Source organism: Cibotium barometz, chromosome 32 (assembly GCF_041138505.1).
Source record: "Cibotium barometz isolate CiBa-2024 chromosome 32, ASM4113850v1, whole genome shotgun sequence".
Classification (NCBI taxonomy): domain Eukaryota; kingdom Viridiplantae; phylum Streptophyta; class Polypodiopsida; order Cyatheales; family Cibotiaceae; genus Cibotium; species Cibotium barometz.
The window spans coordinates 12,365,270-12,380,491 of NC_141077.1; positions in this window are offsets into that span (position 1 = coordinate 12,365,270).

A 15,222-nucleotide genomic window follows, 5' to 3' on the forward strand; every position below is an offset into this window, starting at 1 on the left:
TATCTGCCAAGGATAAGCTTGATGGGACCAACTACCCATTATGGTCCTATATGATGTGGTATATATTGGTATATTAAGAAACTTCCTAGTTCCTTCGATGAACCTGATGCAGAAGGCACATCTATAGACAGACTCAGTTTCACATGATGCATCACCACAGCATAGCATACCTCCTACATAGGAAACAAACAAAGTGGGATGGAAGAGATGCGCAAGCACATGTGTTGCTTGCTTTGTCAGTTAAGAGGAGTATCATTCCTCACATTCGGTCATGCAGGACTGCTAAACATGCTTGGGATGAACTTGCATCATTGTACCATGTATGTAATGAAGCACATATGTTACCTATATACACAAGAAATTAGAGTCAGAGCATATGGATGAGGGAGACTCCATGGATAGTTTTCTTACAAAAATCAAGGATTTCAAGGAGCAGTTGGCCGCGTTGATGAAATATATCCTAACAATTCATTGGTGCCTACTGTCTTGAATGCATTGTTGCTGAACTCGTATCATTGGTGCCTACTGTCTTGAATGCGTTGATGAAATATATCCTGACAGTTCATTGGTGCCTACTGTCTTGAATGCATTGCTGAACTCGTATCAAGGTTTTGCTTCTACTATTAGATCAATCCAGGAAAAACAGATCCATCATACGTACATGAGAGATCAGGTTTTTGCTAATCATCATCAACAAAGAGGTAAAGGTAAATCCTTTCCTCAAGGTAGTTACAAGACAAAATCAGAGTCATTGAAAAATCCTGTAGATAAGGAAGGTGACAAGCCAAAGAAAAAGGGCAAATGCAACTATTGCATGAAACCTAGTCACTACATTAATGAGTGCAGGAATGGCTGGAGAAGGAGAAAAAGAAAAACTCAGGCATGGCTGTATTAATGCCATCAGCATCCAATGCAGAAAACAAAGAGTGTGTAAACTATGCACATGATGATTGGGCTTTCATTATGCAATGCAGTTATGACCCTTTGCATATGGATGTATGCATGGTTGTTTTACAAATGTACATGTCTGGTATTTTGACAATGGTGCTAGTAAGCACATTACTTCTCATGGCAATTTGTTCTCATCGCTTGAATCTTCTCCATAGGAAAACACTATAACATGTGCAAACAACTCCTCAAGCCTTGTAAAAGTAGTTAGTAAAATTGTTCTCACTACACAAATGGTGAAGTAATCATACTTTCAAATGTATTATATGTACCAGCGATTAAGAAGAACTTTTTATCTGTCTTTGCTGCCCCATTACTAAGGCTGGTTTAGTGGTTCAGTTTGAGGATAACAGATGTATTGTTCATGATCGCAGTGACGGCAAGACAATTGTTTCTTTTGGTACTTTACCTCATGGCCTTTATAGGTCAGATGCATATGAAAGATAAAGTCATGCTATATGTACAGTTTCTGCCACAAAGGCAATGGGTGATGCTAAGCTGTGGCATGCACACTTTGGTCACTTGAAATTTAACAATTTGCTACATTTGCATAAACATGACATGATATTTGAGCTGCCACATCTTGAATCCCCTATCAAATATGTTTGTGAGGGATGTATTCTTGGAAAAATGCACCATGCATCATTTCCCAAATATGGTTATGTTAGAGCTTGTTGGCGACCAACTAGCCCATTTGGCCACCCCCAAATTTTCGGCTGCTAGACTATCCCGTTATATAGCAAACTATTATGGTTTGATCCTTCTTGCTTTGTAACAACCTTGAAATGGTTTCTTGGAAATGGGTAGTACCTAGATGGATGTAAGTAGAAAAGGGGGGGGGGGGAGCATTTTGGATATGTATGGAATAGAGGATAAGGAACTAAGGGGATAGTTAAGTGAAGAGTTGATGAGTTGGGCTTTTGCCAATGTATTGCATTTTGTTTGAGCTACTAATGTAGAATGTTAGAGGGGTTGGTATTTAACTTGTCTCTATTCTACTTTACATAGTTCTATCTATTCTACATTCATTCCATGTGAAGTACATTCCTGTCTGGATGTGAATTTGTGTTTGGAATTATAACGAGCCTAGGAACTAATCTAGTGGCCATCATAATTAACTCTGCATAGAGTAGGCAGATAGGTAGCTCAAAGTTTCCGCATTGGCATATTGCATTGGACATAATTGCATTAGTCGTCACTCTTTAGGAGCTCACTAGGTGGTCTAGAACCACGTAATTGCTAGGCCTTTGACTGGATATCGACACTTTTAGCGATCCTACTGGGAAATGGTATGCTAGGAAGAGGAGTAGGAAGGTAAAGGCTAGTTCTAAGGTTAGTCTTGCAGAGCAAGTCTAAATAGAAAAGCTAGCCGGGGTAGATCAAGAAAGGAAGTGCACATATACTTGTGTCAGGAATGTTTACGAGGGAGTCATAGGAGTGCAAGGGACAATGCATGGAGAATGAAGAGATCCCAAATAGAGCAATGTGGTACCGCCACACAGACAGTCCAAAGCTACAAGGAGTGAAGGGCAATTGCATCATCCAAGAAGACTTCCAAAAGGGATTCCACGCCAGCAAGAATGACAGAATCAAGAACCTCTAAGAAACCAAGAGGGAGAGCACCAAGAGCTTCAAAACATGAGGCAGGAAGATTAAGAAGAAGAAGAACTGGTAGCTGTGGGAAGGATGTCTCTCAAATACCCAAAGTTCAAGGACAAGAGTGAGGAGGATCCAGATGCTCAGATCTTCACCTTCGAGACCACATTTGTAAGATTCCTCCCCAGCCCCTCAAGATGTCCAGTTTCTTCCCCTGTAATCAATCCCCTTTTCAGAATAATAAAAGATCTTGTTTTTACTTATTTTGGCCTAGAGAGAGAAAATATTCTAGAGAGAGATAATTCAATTTTTAGATATCTCTGGATGAAAAAATATCATTTCTTATTAAAATAAAATTTTCCAAAACAGAAGTTTAAAAAGAAATTCCTAAGGTGCATTAGAAATAAATTATAATGTGCACAAAAGACCTTAGCCTAAGGGTCCAGATTTTTTGAAAATTTTGGATTAAGGTTCTTATGGACCAATAAGATTAATCCAAACGTAGGGAGGAGATAAATTGAAGAATAAAAGAAAAACTCCCCAAAAATAAGTAAATGCTCACATAAGATGAAGAGTGGACTAAGGACCAAAGAAAACAATTAAAAAACTGAATTTTGACACCTCAGAGTGGGGATCTCCCCTCATGAAGTAGGCACCTTTTTTCTCATCATTATCTCCAATTTTTAATCAATAAAATGAGATATTTCATCTCTTCTCTCTCCTAATTCAAAACTAGATCCAAAAGTAAGCTGAACTGACCCAAAAATGGTCAAAAATTGACCAAACTGATCTGGAAAATTCTAAAATTAGTTTGCTTGGTTAGATGCTCACTTTTTTCTATAAATAGAAGCCTCCCCCTTTGTAAAAGCTTAATGGTGTTTATGCACTGTTACTCTACTCCTGTCTTGAGCCATCTACATTGAATTTCTTAATAATTCAATTGTTTTTGGCCTAATCCTCTCCAAAGTGAATTGGTGGCCACTCTTGCTTCAAACAAGAGTAGAACTCTCAATCCCTCGAGCCAAAAGAGAGCTTACAAGCTCCATGTAAGCTAATTTTCTTACTTGTTTAATTTTAAATCTATGGTTTTCTTGATTTTCATGTTTTATAGTTGATTGAATTAAATTCAAATGCTATGCCTTTGAGAAAAAGGCCACCCCTTTCTCTTCTTTACATTCTAACCTTTCTTAATCTTAGAAAGATTAACTAAGAGATTAATTAAACTCTTCTTATTGTTTACTCTTTTCAATTTTAGAAAATTGTGTAGATCAGAGTTCTATAAATTTAATTTGGGTTAATTTAAGTCAATTAAAGAATGATAAAAATAAGAAATGGTCAGCCATACAAAGGAGGTTATGGCAAAATTTTCCAGAATTTTGTGGAAAAGAAAGTTTGTTTTTATGTTATTCAAAAAGAGTAATTCCCACCATTTTTGCATTTAAAAGAAATATTCTAATTACTCCATGTACATATTCACCTATGAATATGCATGGATATCACTAATATTAATTTAAATTGATTTCTATGCATAAAAAGATGCATAATGAAATTTTTTTATTATAAAAGTGTTATTCTTATTAAATTTAATTTCTATGCATAGAAAGATGCATAATGGAAATTTTTTAATTATAAAAGTGTTATTCTTATAAATTTAATTTCTATACATAGAAAGATGCATAATGGAATTTTTTTAATTATAAAAGTGTTATTCTCATTAAAATTGATTTAAAATTGATTTCTATGCATAGAAAGATGCTTAATGGAATTGTTTTTATTATAAAAGTGTTATTCTCATTAAAATTGATTTCTATGCATAGAAAGATGCTTAATGGAAATGTTTTTATTATAAAAGTGTTATTCTTATTAAATTTAATTTCTATGCATAGAAAGCTGCATAATAGAAAATTTTTTATTATAAAAGTGTTATTCTTATTAAATTTAATTTCTATGCATAGAAAGATGCATAATGGAAAATTTTTTATTATAAAAGTATTATTCTCATTAAAATTTATTTTTATGCATAGAAAGATGCATAAAGGATTTTTTTAATTACAAAAGTGTTATTCTTATTAAATTTAATTTTTATGCATAGAAAGATGCATAAAGGAATTTTTTTAATTACAAAAGTGTTATTCTTATTAAAATTGATTTTTATGCATCAAAAGATGCATAAAGGAATTTTTTTAATTACAAAAGTGTTATTCTTATTAAAATTAATTTTTATGCATAGAAAGATGCATAAAGGAATTTATTATTATAAAAGCATTATTCTTATAAAAATTGATTTTTTATGCATAAATAGATGCTTAAAGAAATTCTTTTTTTATATATATAAGTGTTATTTCCATTGAAGTTGATTTTTATGCATAAATAGATGCATAAAGAATTTTTATATCAAAATTAGAATTCTATTAAATTCTATGTTTAAATTCTATGAGTATCTGATAAATGAATGATTAAATACTCTAAGAGATAAATTTCTATCGTTTTATATTCACACGGATTATAAAAAGAAAATTCAGGAAAGCTATCAAGATCGAAATATTCAGATAAATGATTAATTTATTCCTCATTGAATTTCGTAACTAATTTAGAAATCAGTTAAGTGTATATTCAAACAAAGAGATTCGGTAAAATAGTAATTGAATTATCAAACCTTTTCGTTGAGAAAAATAGTTCAGGAAAAATCTTATCCGGCTCAAACCTTGAATCATACGAATCATAGTTCATGATTATCAATCACACCCATGATCACATCATAAATCACAATAAACAATCATGATCTGTGATCGCGCTAATCATCCCCTATGATTGCCATGTCACCTACGTCATCAATTATGGCAGATGACAAAACTTGACAATTTAATAAGATAGATATCTGAAATAGTTTCTAGGGGTATCATGAAACTCATTTGAATAATCTTCAGACTTGCTTGGGTGAAGTCCATTGTCGTGATTCACGATCATGATTCTCAACCCTGTAAAATCACATCAACTATTATCTTCACAATCAACAAGAGAAGTGCTCAGGGATGTTCCTAAGGGCTTGCTGACACTTGAGGAAGTTGTTAGCAAAACTGAGAATAAACTACAATTTTGACATGATTTCTGATCACACCCGTGATTTTTGATCACACTCGTGATTTTTTGATCACACTCGTGATTTTTTATCACGACCCTGATTCTATAGACATATGTCGTGATTCCAAGTGTGTGCAAATCTGTTATAACTATAGACCTAGTAATTCCAAGTGTGTGCAAATCTAAAATTTGGCCAATTAAAACCATTTCATGCACTTAAGGTTGGGAAGGCTTGTTGGTGTGGACAACATCACCTTGCTGATGAAAGTGTATCTAATCAACTAGGATTCTCCTACCAAAGAAGCTTAGGGTTAGCTCATAGGGTCAGCACACTAAGGAGTGTGTTTTCCTTGCACAGGTTCAATTCTTTTAAATCATCAAGTGAGGAATCCATGGAGAATCCTCTAGGATAGACTCCTTTTCGACTTACCTAAAGAACTGAGGCAGTGATGCCTATAGAATATTTGTGCCCAGCTCGAGGATAGCTATAAAAGAAAATCTTAGGGATAATGCTCTAATTGAAGGTTGGTCGAATTAGAAAAGCTTAATAAAACTAGAATGATTGCTCTACATGGAATAATAAAAGAAATGCTCAGGTGTATATGTTGGTTTGACCAAAACTTAAAATCTAAAGAGCTACAAGAAAGATACCTAGTACTTATGTATGGGGTTGGCTCTTCCAAGTCTTAGAGGAAAAATTTGAAATATTTCAGAGTTATAGAGGTCACCCCCCAAGGTGCACCTCTCACATTAAGAACTTTGATGGAATTGAGATGCAAGGCTAAATAATTGGTAGCAAAATTAAGAAATACTATGGGCCCTTAACCCATGACTTTAGAACAGGCACACAAAAAGAAACAAGAAAAACTCAATAAGGGAGCATAAGAAGAGGCTAAGGCAAGTGTAACCCAAGCCAAGGCAAAACAAAATAGGTTGACATTCCAAATAAACATGGCTACTCTAGCCCTAATAGACATGACTACTATAACCCTAATTGACAAAGAGGATCTTGAGATAGAACCTATGCGGCTCAAAATAAGTTGACACTCCAAATAAACATGGCTACTCTAACCCTAATTGACAAAGAGGGAGGACCTTGAGATAGAACCTATATAGCTCAAAGTCGGACTCTTTGATTGAAGGAAAAACAACTAATATCCTTGTAATGATTGACTCAAGGGTTAGTCACACAACTTGATCTCGTATGAGACCTGAGAGTGAAACTAAAGAAGCCAGAGTTGGAGACAACATCAGCCAAAGTTAAAAGTGTGCATGTGCAAATCATTGGAGCTCTTAGATGTTTGAAAATTAGTGTTTACACCAGAAGTAATCCTTGGCCGTGTAAGGTTTTGACATGCCTATAGGTGCCTTGGAAGAACAAATGTTGCTCAGATGAAGTTGGATCTGAGGTATGAGTTGCAAAGTTAATTGGGAGAAAAGGATTGCCCACTTGTCATCTAGTGGCTATAGGTATACATTGCCACTATGGAATGCCATACACCCCAGCAACAATCTCAAATTTGAGCAACAACAATAGCCACCCAAGCTGTTACTATGCCTTCCTGGATCCAAAGCACCACCAATACCCTAAAGGGAAGAAGCAAATGTGACAGGAAAAGGCCCTAATCTTAGTTCATGCTTACAAATGCTATCCATGCATCACAAGCAATGCCAGATCCAGTCATCATAGCTACTGTTAGGTTCTTTAAACTCATAATTATTCTCATTGACATCCAGGATGATTATGTCCATAGCTACAACAAAAATAGGGAAGGCATGTGCTTTGAACTTAACAAAGGGCACTCGGATAGCAGTATCATATATTATTATCATTGCCTCTACCTGCTGCCTACCCTCTTACATGCATACAATACATTTGAGGACATTACTAACGTGATTTTTTGGAGGTCACTAAGGGCTAGTTGTATAAATAACATTATTCTCATAATGAAGACACAATCCCCCTTTATGCCAATTGAATCTTGTCTTATCTCCTTGCTCTCTTGTGTCTATTGTGTGTGAGAGAGAGAGTTGAGAGGAGAGAGAGTTACATTTTTGGTATATGTTCCTCTTATGCTTGTATTCTTGAGTGAGAGTAGAGAGGAGTGAATGTCCATTGTATGGAGAAAGGTAATCTCATGGTGACAACTTGAGGAGGAGGCAAGAGAGTGGTGCTAGCTAAGAAAAGCTTGGAGTCTACCGAGATATAAGCTTAGATATCGGCAAGTTTTCCATGACAAGTTAAGGTGAGCATTATCAATTGCACAAGGAGAGGGATGGTATAGCCTATAACATTGGTCAGCCTTGTGGTTGTCTATTTTTATTTTCATAATTATACTCGAGATATCCTCCACATTAACCACATGAGATGGCCTTCTTTTGTTGTGACTCATAGTTTGTTGAAATGAGTACTGCTAGAGTGCCAAGTCACCTAGTCAAAGTTATCCCACATGAGCTATCAAATCTTTCTTATTCCTTCTTCATATAAAAGGGGTCATTTTCAATCAATGGAATCAAGCAAGCTCTCAAGCCACTTTATGGGTACAAGTCTTAATCTTGTAACCTAATTGCGCTTGAGTCTAAAGCTTAATTAGTTTAGTTCGTGATTTTTCTTAGACAATAAATTCATGTGTAAAACCTTGAGAAAATCTGAAAATAAATAAAAGCGAGAGTATAGAGAGAGAAGATACCAGTCAATTAGCAAAAATTGAGCTTAATTAAAGTTAAAATTTAAAAATTAGAGTGTTATTCCACTGTGAGAAACCCTCTCTTGCATCAAAACCCATCTTACCCACCTGTATTGCTAAATTTAAGTGGTTTTTTTCACCGTGTCTAGTTCAATTTTAGCACATAATTTGCATCTTAACCACTTGTAAAAGGGATAGACACTAGCTGAGCACTAAAATCAAGGCTCAAGGTAAGACTTCATTCTCATCATGGAGCATGTAGAAGTCATCTCAAGATTTAATGGTGCTAAGCAAGATCATGTACTTACTTATGCGTAAGGGGCTTTGGCACCTAAGTAAGGATGAACAAGTGGAGGTTGAACCACTTTAAAACAACAAAGCATTGGGCCTCAGTGATGATGTGATTAGTCACATTGCTGGCATCAAGGATGCCAAGTTTACATGGCAGGAGCTTAACAAGCTTTTTGGCACTGACGTAAAGAGCTCAAAGATCAACCTTCTCATGCAATTTTACCAACTCGATAAGAAGGAAATTGACACCATGGCATGACATATCAGCAAGTTCAAAGGTATCAATAGCAACTTAGTGCATTATTTCAAGGATAAAGAATTATTTAAATCACATTCAAGTGAGCAAGCACTCCATACAAAGGGTCGGAGAATTCAAAGGATAAATCAATCAACATCTCAACTTCCATGATGCTATCACTGTGGAAAACTTGGTCATACCAAGAATGAATGTTGTAATAAAGATAAACCAACGCTTGTTTATGACAACTGTGGAAAAATTGGTCACCGAGAAGAAGATTTCTATCACAAAAAGAAGCATGCAAACTATATCGAGGTCAAAGACTATCTAGTAGAAGAGGCACTCTTCTAGAGAAAGAACCATTATATTTTTCACCCCTCTTGTCTCTACAAAAAGTATGTTGTAATCAGCCTTTGAGGCCATATGATGCACTCAAGCTGAAATTCATAGCAAAAATAGCTATAATGCCAAAGTAGCATAAGGGCCAAAGTATCCTAGCACAAGGGTGGAGAGAGGAAGAGTAAAAACCTAAAAAATATACCCAATATAGCATCAGGGGGGGTGTTGAAATGAGTGATGCTAGAGTGCCAACGCACCTAGTCAAAGTTATCCCACATGAGCTATCAAAGATTTGTTGTACCTTCCTCATATAAAAGGAGTCATTTTTAATCAATGGAATCAAGCAAGCTCTCAAGCCTCTTTATGAGTACAAGTATTAATCTTATAACCTAATTTTGCTTGAGTCTAAAGCTTAATTAGTTTAGTTCATTCATCATGATTGTTCTTAGGTATCACCCATCCTAGCTTAGCTTAGCCTAGCACTAATCAGACATTAATTAGTATAGGTATTAAGTCATTCTTATCATCACCATCTCCATGGGTGCTTGGATCCACAAGCTTTAACACAATTTCCCTATCACCTTCTAATACCTGATTGTCTTGATACATTGGAGTTCCAGAAGGCAAGCCACTTAAGCTACATGAGGAACATTCATATTAGCAATCCTAGCCCATCAATGTCTCTAGATTAGGTCTAGATCTTGCATGATTTCCCAACATATATGCATGCTACAATACACTTTGCAATAGAGAGTTGGCCATGTTATACACATGCATCATATAATGTTGTCTTTTTCTTTTTATGAACCTCTCTTGTCGGCCATCCAACTCCCATGTTTAGGCTCAACACGATTTGTCCTTAGCAGACAACCTAAAATTTTAACACGTGTAAGTATTAAGCTTTAAGTGACTTAAAAGATGTTATGGTAAATCACACAAACAAGTTAGTGAGAGTATCATTGACATTAATTCCCCCCTAACATGTAATATGGATTTCCCACTAACTAAACCAACTATTCAAGGTAGGGATATCTAATTGGGTCACTTGCATTGCTTCTTCACTCACCAGTTATTATGAATACATCTACTCTAAGACATTTCCTTCTCTTTTAAACATGTAGTTCTCCATTTCTCAAACAATTCCTTATGTTTCATTTGATCTTTGTGTGACTTATCAAACTCTATTCCCAATGGAAAAGGCATGATCTTTCACAACCTTCCATCTTCTTATTTGGCACCTTCACTGTACACATTAACAGGGAATAGCTAGGCAGTTTCAATAGTAACTATGGGATAACGCCAACCTGACAAAGCTTGGAACAGTTCAACTTTTGTGAGTGCTTGTTGATGCATGAAATCATGAGTAGTAGCATCCAAGTTCAGCACTTGTTGTAAGAATACATAATAGAGGTGCTTGCAAGGCAAGTAAATCGAGTGCTTCATGTATTTCTCTTGGAAATCTAGACATGTACACCTTGGGAATTTAGAAATTGTGATTGAGTAATTCACATCGTTCGCCTTTGAACCCTCTGTGCTGACATAGAAAATGTGTGCCTTATTACAAAGGATAATCACCTCCCTTAGGATCTCAGCTTGCTACAATAGACCGACCTTTCTCGATGTTCTCATAGAACTCTTTAGTTAGCTTGCTTCTCAAGTGCAATATCTTGCCATCCCTATGTTTTGCTCAAAAAAAGCTCGAAACTCTTGCTACAATAGTAGTGGCCCCCTAGCTATCGGGACAACTACACCTGCCTCTAATATAAATCCTGCAAATTGCAAACTTGATATTTCATTAATACTTAGGTTAGTTCCATGGGCCATAGGCCAAACCCAAGAGCAAGCCCTGGTGGCCCAATGACATTTGTAATGTCTACTTTCCAAGAGTATATGTTACTAGAACTATAAAACCAAACAAAGCCCTCTCTGATACCACTAGGGTAAATGGTGCGACGTCCCCAAAAACAAGGGGCTGGCACAGCCTCCTGGTCAGACCCACCCATGGGGCTAATAAAAGCACCACATCGCCCACCAGTATCTTTCAGAAGCCCAAAACGTGTAACTTTGCTTCGGGGCTTAGTTTGATGAATGGCCTAGAAGCTCTGATTCACTTGTCTTTCTCTGGCCCACTGATTGAGAGTCCTCTCTAGGCATGCTACGTGTTGCCTTCCTCTTGTTCATAGTCACTATCACATATTCTGGTCTATGACTATCATTTTCTAGTTTAGCACTTGGGGGCTAGCCCATATATTTTGCTTTTGTGGACACTTTTCTGTTCACGGCGGTAAACATGCTGCATTTCTGGACTATTAAAACCAACCTCCTCCATGGTCGAGTGTGTCAGGTCTTCTAGTTTCTTACTAGAGGAGGCACCACCCTTTTTAGAGTAAAAGCGTTCCATGATTTCTTCCAACCATGGGCCTATTCTTGTACACCCACCAATGATATTGAAGAAGATTAATCTATTGCTATCTTGTTAAAGAGTGTTGATAAAGAACCATATGAATCACTTGTTGCTACACTTAAAAATGCACCCAAGACTAAAATTCAAGATATAGAATCATCTTTTCTTGAACATGAATCAAAATTCAAGGATAAAGAATCATTTGAATCAAAATGAATCAAGATATAGAATCATCTTTTCTTGAACATGAATCAAAATTCAAGGATAAAGAATTATTTAAATCACATTCAAGTGAGCAAGCACTCCATACAAAGGGTCGGAGATTTTAAAGGATAAATCAATCAGCATCTCAACTTCCATGATGCTATCACTGTGGAAAACTTGGTCATACCAAGAATGAATGTTGTAATAAAGATAAACCAAAGCTTTTTTATGACTACTGTTTAAAAATTGGTCACCTAGAAGAAGATTTCTATCACAAAAAGAAGCATGCAAACTATATCGAGGTCAAAGACTATCTAGTAGAAGAGGCACTCTTCTAGAGAAAGAACCATTATATTTTTCACCCCTCTTGTCCCTACAAAAAGTATGTTGTAATCAGCCTTTGAGGCCATATGATGCACTCAAGATGAAATTCATAGCAAAAGTAGCTATAATACCAAAGTAGCATAAGGGTCAAAGTATCCTAGCACAAGGGTGGAGAGAGGAAGAGTAAAAACCTAAAAATTATACCCAATAAGGGGGTGTTGAAATGAGTGATGCTAGAGTGCCGAGTCACCTAGTCAAAGTTATCCCACATGAGCTATCAAAGATTTGTTGTACCTTCCTCATATAAAAGGGGTCATTTTTAATCAATGGAATCAAGCAAGCTCTCAAGCCTCTTTATGAGTACAAGTATTAATCTGATAACCTAATTTTGCTTGAGTCTAAATCTTAATTAGTTTAGTTCATTCATCATGATTGTTCTTAGGTATCACCCACCCTAGCTTAGCTTAGCACTAATCAAACATTAATTAGTATAGGATTAAGTCATTCTTATCATCACCATCTCCATGGGTGCTTGGATCCACAAGCTTTAACACAATTTCCCTATCACCTTCTAATACCTGAGTGTCTTAATACATTGGAGTTCCAGAAGGCAAGCCACTTAAGTTACATGAGGAACATTCATATTAGCAATCCTAGCCCATCAATGTCTCTAGATTAGGTCTAGATCCTACATGATTTCCCAACATATATGCATGCTACAGTACACTTTGCAATAGAGAGTTGGCCATGTTTGATACACATGCATCATATAATGTTGTCTTTTTCTTATGAACCTCTCTCATCGGCCATCCAACTCCCATGTTTAGGCTCAACAAGATTTGTCCCCTCCGTAGACAACCTAAAATTTTAACATGTGTAAGTATTAAGATTTGAGTGACTTAAAAGATGTTATGGTAAATCACACAAACAAGTTAGTGAGAGTATCATTGACATTAATTCCCCCTAACGTGTAATATGGATTTCCCACTAACTAAACCAACTAAACCAACTATCCAAGGTAGGGATATCTAATTGGGTCACTTGCTTTTCTTCTTCACCATTAATGAATACATCTACTCTGAGACATTTCCTTCTCTTTTGAACATGTAGTTCTCCATTTCTCAAACAATTCCTAATGTTTCATTTGATCTTCTTTTCTAACATATCAGGTAGTGTGATTTATCAAACTCTATTCCCAATGGAAAAGGCATGATCTTTCACAACCTTCCATCTTCTTATTAGCACCTTTGTTGTACACATTAACAGGGAATAGGTAGGCAGTTTTAGTAGTAACTATGGGATAACACCAACCTAACAAAGCTTGGAACAATTCAACTTTTGTGAGTGCTTGTTGATGCATGAAATCATGAGTAGTAGCATCCAAGTTCACCACTTGCAAGGCAAGTAAATCGAGTGCTTCACCTGTTTCTTTTGGAAATCTAGACATGTACACCTTGGGAATTTAGAAATTGTGACTGAGTAATTCACATCATTTGCCTTTGAACCCTCTGTGCTGACATAGAAAATGTGTGCCTTATTACAAAGGATAATCACCTCCCTTAGGATCTCAGCTTGCTGCAATAGACCGACCTTTCTCGATGTTCTCATAGAACTCTTTAGTTAGCTTGCATCTCAAGTGCACTATCTTGCCATCCCTATGTTTTGCTCAAAAAAAGCTCGAAACTCTTGCTACAATAGTAGTGGCCCCCTAGCTATCGGATCCATTGGGACAACTACACCTACCTCTAATATAAATCCTACAGACTGCAAACTTGCTATTTCATTAATACTTAGGTTAGTTCCATGGGCCATAGGCCAAACCCCAAGGGCAAGCCCTGGTGACCCAATGACATTTGTAGTGTCTACTTTTTCCAAGAGTATATGTTACTAGAACTACAAAACCAAACAAAGCCCTCTCTAATACCACTAGGGTAAATGGTGCGACGTCCCCAAATACAAGGGGCTGGCACAGCCTCCTGGTCAGACCCACCCATGGGGCTAATAAAAGCACCACATCGCCCACCAGTATCTTTCAGAAGCCCAAAACGTGTAACTTTGCTTCGGGGCTTAGTTTGATGAATGGCCTAGAAGCTCTGATTCACTTGTCTTTCTATGGCCGACTGATTGAGAGTCCGCATGCTACTCTAGGCATGCTACGTGTTGCCTTCCTCTCGTTCATAGTCACTATCACATATTCTGGTCTATGACTATCATTTTCTAGTTTAGCACTTGGGCTAGCCCATATATTTTGCTTTTGTGGACACCTTTCTGTTCACGGTGAACATGCTACATTTTTGTGGACACTTTTCTATTCACGGTGAACATGCTACATTTTTGGACTATTAAAGCCAGCCTTCTCCATGGTCGAGTGTGTCAAGTCTTCTAGTTTCTTACTAGAGGAGGCACCACCCTTCTTAGAGTAAAAGTGTTCCATGATTTCTTCCAACCATGGGCCTGTTCTTGTACACCCACCAATGATATAATCATTGTAGTGTGCACTTTGAAGGACCACCACCAAAGACAGGTCAATGTGTGCACTAAAGTGGTAGTGTGAAAGCTTCGCCACATTATTGGAGAAGCTAAACTTGCTGGCAATGTGTGATATTTCCAATGAGACAAAGTTATATTGATTGTCTCTATTTGAGGTAAACAAGGCTACTAAATACATGTTTGCCCTTCCAAGAGGGGACCACGACTACAAAAAGTAAACCTCTCTCTCTCTCTCTCTCTCTCTCTCTCTCTCTCTCTCTCGCACTTTGTCATGTTTCAAAGAACACGAAATGAGTATATAAATAAATAATCTCATGTAATATTAAAAATGTTATCATTTTGTAGTTGGATTCAAAGAAAGGTTGTGTTGGAGAAGATATTCTTGAGAGCTCAAGATGTGCTTAATGATTTCATCAACGTGCCCCGTGGAATTATAGTTCCTATCAAGTGCCCTTTTCTTGATTACTACGAGGAGGTGAGGATTGAGAAAATAAATTTCTTGTTTCATATGGTCATGCGTGTGGAGGGAAAAGGGAAGGGAGATGATCTCAAAACTCTAAGAAAACTTGACTTGATTTAGATGGCTACTCAGAGACTAGTGTATAGGTGTACTATTTTAG